The sequence below is a fragment of the Mesocricetus auratus genome, unplaced genomic scaffold (assembly GCF_017639785.1).
Source record: "Mesocricetus auratus isolate SY011 unplaced genomic scaffold, BCM_Maur_2.0 Super-Scaffold_100013, whole genome shotgun sequence".
NCBI classification, from domain to species: domain Eukaryota; kingdom Metazoa; phylum Chordata; class Mammalia; order Rodentia; family Cricetidae; genus Mesocricetus; species Mesocricetus auratus.
Window position 1 is genome coordinate 32,784,721 of NW_024429196.1, and position 5,404 is coordinate 32,790,124.

Consider the following 5,404-nt stretch of genomic DNA (forward strand, 5'->3'; position numbering starts at 1 on the left):
TAAAAAATCTGAATAATTTATAGCTTCATTCTCTCTTGTCGTTTTGTGATTTTTGCAATGTTTTAATATCAGCACTGTAAGTGTTGAGATTTTAGGTTAATGTAATGGTTGATGCTGATTGCCAGTCTTACAAAATCTTGGACTGTCTGGGAGATAACCCTCTAAATATGCTTGTGAGGTAACCTCTTTATTGGGTAAAATTTGGTGGCAAGACCCTCTCTCTCAATTATGGGCAGTGCCATGGCTCTGGAGTTTAGACTGAATAAGAAGGAGAAAGTGAGCTGAGTTCTAATGTTCATTACTTCTTCTTTTGTGGGGGGTGTATGACATTTATTGAGCTTATCCACCAGAGTGGAAATAATGTCTGTATAAAATCAAATGTTTGTTACTATAACTTCTGTATCATAATTAAAATCCAAATAGTTTTTTGAAAAACAGTCAACTCCATCAAAACCCACTACTTCAGAATTAATAGTCTCTTTGAAGCCACAGTAACACTAAAACATCGTTAAGACTGGAATGCAGAAATTTGGTTGGCTGGAAGGCTAATTAAGCCTCCAACTTGCTCAAAGAGCATTACAAAAAGGCAAAATTGTGTTTTTCACAAAGATACAGTCCACTGGAATCACCGACACTGGACAGCTGTTGAGAATATTTAGAGTCCTGAGATAATAAGGAATCCAGGCAACCTTAGACAGTCTTCTCTTGCCCTTTCTTCCCAATCAGACTTGTAGATGTGTGGGATGACACCACCACCAGCAATTGTAGTCTTGATCAGGGAGTCCAATTCTTCATCCCCATGAATAGCAATTTGCAAGTGACGAGGAGTAATACGCTTTACCTTTAAGCCTTTTGATACATTTCCTGCCAACTCTAGTACCTCTGCGGTGAGGTACTCCAGGATGGCTGCACTGTACACAGCGGCAATTGCTCCCACATGTCCATGGCTGGTTGTCCTAGATTTCAGGTGGCAATGAATATAGCCCACAGGGAACTGCAAGCAGGCTGGCTGAGAGCAGAAACCCGCCTTTGTCTTGGCCTTTCCGGAGTTCTTTCCAGCCTTACATCCAGGCATCTCAGACTGTGCTGAAGATCAGACAGGAGAGGGAGGGATGAGGCCAGGAAGATGCACAGCGAGATCCCGGCACCCACTCCTCTGTCGTACCGCGATTAAAACTGCCCGTTCATTACTTCTTGATTGTAGACACAGCATAATCAGCTGCCTCAAGCCACTGCTTTCCTGACATCTCCAAGAGGAAAAGTATGCAATAAGTATTGAAGTTTCCTTTTACACAGCTCATTTATTTTACTTAGGTATGTTTTGTCTGCACGAGTTTATATGCATCACATGCATGCAAGAACCAGAAAAATGCATCCAAACCTATTACCTAGAGTTACAGACTGTTGGGAGCTTCACTGTTTGTGCTGAGAACTGAACAAGTTCCATTGCAAAATCAGTAAGTGCTCTTAACTGCTGAATCATCATTCCACTCCAAGGAAGACACATTTTCATATTTGCAATCCTAACATCAAAATTGATTATTGTTCCCCATCTCTATGATGACTATTTTATTTGAAATGAGCCATAGATTTCAGCATGAGTTTCATGATCTTAGTTAGTGGGTCTGGATATTAGTGAGTTAGAGTAACTTGCGAAGTACAACTTGTCACTACAGTGTGATAGGGAAAGAAGGGAACATGAAAAGCATAGAGGCTTTCAGTAGAAGGACAGGATATAGCTTTGAATTCTGGGGTTGCAAGATCATTTTGGAGGAATTAGGGTCATTCAGATTACAAGTGGCTTATTAGTCTTCATATGGAGTTATAGTTTCAAGATTCCTTATTAGAAGGAAACAAAGATTATGCATCAATAGTTCCATGTAGCTGAGGAATTTCTGCACCTCTAAGAAAATAGGTTTTTGCCTGCCTATAAGATTCTTGGCCATATGATGTGTGACACGGTGATAGTTGTTGGAATGTTTAACAACCAGGCAGTCATTTTGTCTTGGTATATATCAACCACTAAGTTTTACACTTAGGTTTCAAAGTTTAAATTCCCTCCTTAAAATTACCCTAAACCACAAACTATATACTCAGTAGATAACAAATCTTGGAATTAACATCTGAGTTTCTTCCCAAAAGGAAGTAAGAAACACATTTTCACAGAAATTATTAGTGTTTTTTCCCACTAAAGACACATTGTAAAATGACACTCACATATAATAATATTATTCATTTTCATTCTTTGTTTTGGATATTAAGATGCTTCAGATATTTTTCAACAGTAACATTGCAAAGAAATAAGCACTTGGGGCCAGGGCGATGACTCAGCAAATACAGTGCTTTCTGCCAAACCTAAATATCTGGGTGCAGTTCCCAGAATCCACAAGGAAGAAAGAGAAAGCTGACTTTCAAAAGTTATTCCATAACTTTTGACATATGCTCTATGGCACACTCACACACACACACACACACAGAAAATGGTCTCAGTCCTATGCAGAATATGAGCAACTGAAGACTAGAAATTTTAACATGAATTTCATAGCCAAGGGAGCCTAGAGATATAAGACATCAAATGCAAATGAAAAAATAAAAATTAACATGCCCAAACTGTTGTGTTAATTTTACTCCAATTTTTTGAGTTAGATTAAAATCTTCAATAAAATATTAATGACAAACATTATATTTTAAATTAATTTTCAAACACAGGGAAACAGGTGCAAGATTAATTTTCTCATTTTGGGGAAAATAGAAGCTTACTTATGTAGGGAAACCTTGAAGAAATATGTATAATTACTCCAACATAATAATAAACCACAAACAAGGTGATTTTAAGACTGTAGGTAGAAAGGATTGAAGTGTAATTTTTGTACTATCAAGGCCTCAAGAGCACTACGAATTTAGTAACTTTAAAAGTGCTGATTTTTTTCTGTTTTTAAAAATGTGGATCTTTTGACAAAATGAATAACAAAGAGCAATTTATGCTTTAATGGTAGTATATTTGACATATGAATAGAGTACAGATATTTCATCCTTGAAGGGTTTTATTACAATTGTGGATAAAAACACAAGAAAATAACTCAAGGGGAATATATGAAATAAGACAAAATAAAGAATTTATTTAAAATACAGTGGGAAGAAATGATAGAAGATGAAGGTATACTCAGGAGAATGTCTCATGATTTCACCAATTTTTATTATTTTGGTTTGATTTATTCTTTTTATTTAAAGGTTATTATTGTGTGGGATTAAGAGATTACAATTTTAAAAAGATCAAAAATGTTTGATAACTTACAAAGTAATGTTTAAATGAAGGACTTCTTTATTGATCATTTCTCTTGAGTCTCATAGGAAATAATTTAAGTTAAATAAATGATCTTAGAAATACAAGGAAATTTTAATTTCTGTTTTATTTGAAATGAGAGTTTTCACTTCAAATCACGCTATCCATGTAATTTTGTGATTTGAAAAATCCATTTTGTTCTGGCCAATGTTAATGAAAACCATCTTTAAAAAACACAGGACTTTTAGGAAGAAATAGGCATATTTTCCCACCTCTGTAGTTTGTTACATAGTTTCTAGTTTTTTTATAACTAGACATTATATAGCATTGAAAGTATCTTATTACTGTGATCAGTTGTGTATTTCATGTATATTTAACAGTATAGCTGAGTTTTTTGTAATGTTTTTATTTAAATTAGAAACATGAATTCTTCACATGTCAATCCCAGTTCCCTCTCCCACCCCTCCTCCCTTGTCCCTTCACTAGCCGCCCAACCCCCCCACCCAATCCTTGCATCATTCCCCAGGGAGAGTGAAGCCCTCCTTGGGGGTTCTCGAAAGTCTGTCATTTCATCCAGGGCAGGACCTAGGCCCTTCCCCATGTGTCCAGGCTGAGAGAGCATCCCTCTATTTGGAATGGGATCCCAAAGATCATTTATAAATCATGGTAAACACTGATAACTGGGTAAGCCAAGGTCCCAGTGATTTCTTTGGCCTCCTCAGTGAGACTATATTCATGGAGTCTGGATCAGTTCCCTGTTGGCCTCTCAGGCATCAGTCTGGGATTCAAGAGCTCCCCCCTTATCCAGTCAGCTGTCTTTGTGGGTTTCACCATCATGGTCTTGACCCCTTTGTTCATCACTCCTCCATCTCTGTCACTAGGTTCCAGGAGTTCAGTTCAGTGTTTAGCTGTGGGTATCTGTCTCTGCTTCCATCAGTCACTGGATGAAGGTTCTAGGATGGCATATAAGATAGTCATCAATCTTACCATCAAGGAGGGGCATTTAATGTAGGCTCTCCACTATTGCTTAGTTTGCCAGTTGGTGTTATCCTTGTAGATCTCTGGATATCTCACTAGTGTCAGATCTGTCCTCAGGCATATAATGACTCAATCTATTGTGGTATCTCTCATCCTGCTCTCCTCTATTCTTACCACAACTCGACCTTCCTGTTCCCTCATACCTTCTTCTCCCCTCCTCTTATCCTGCTCTCTTTTTCCTGGCTCTCTCTCCCCTCCCCCGATGTTCTAAATCTGCTCATGAGATCCTGCCTCATTCTATTTCTCTGGGGTATCATGCATCTCTCTTGGGAACCTCCCTGTTTCCCAGACTTACTGGCACTGGGATTGTAGGCTGACATTCCCCTGATCCATATTTAAAATCCACATATGAGTGAGTACATACCATGATTGTCTTATTGTGTCTGGTTACCTCACTCAGGATGGTTTCCTCTAGTGCCATCCATTTGCCTGCAAATTTCAAGATTCTATTGTTTTTTTGTATAGCTGAGTTTTTAAGTTGCTTATTGGTGAAAATACAATTAAAAGTGAAATAAAATGCTTTTCAACTTCATGCTATTATGGTTGCCATCAGCTTGGGTACTTTTTGCCTCCGAGACAATTTTTAGTCTTTCATATTTACACACACACACACACACACACACACACACACACACACACACACCACACACACATTCAGCTTTAGATAAAAGTATATAATATCTCCATAACTCAGATATAAGACTGAGCATTGACAAACTTTTATGAAATAGAATCACAATTTTGCATCAAGATAACCATTGACCAAATATTTAAAATGCTGATACTTAAATACATTACTGATAACTTAAATGGGAGAGTTCTATGCTGTAATTTATCAATGAATATTTCTGAGCCTAGCAAAGAAGGTAGTAAGATCAGTATTCATATGTTGTAACACTTTTATTAGTGACCGTAATTGCCAGCAGCTCATACTTATAGTGTATAGATGAGATAAGCATTCAATATTATATCCTTAATTTAGTTTAGAGGTGCTCATGGAACTCTGTTCCATCCAGGGAAGTTAATAGCAATCAGGGATGCAGGGGAGAAGTCACTTTCTTTAGTGATGCAGCCACTAGTGAA

General features: G+C 37.4%; 1 pseudogene; it reads right to left on the reverse strand.

Annotated features, from left to right (window-relative positions):
• Nucleotides 1-690: 690 nt before the first annotated feature.
• LOC101823373 lies at nucleotides 691-1,075 on the reverse strand (annotated as a pseudogene).
• Nucleotides 1,076-5,404: the final 4,329 nt, after the last annotated feature.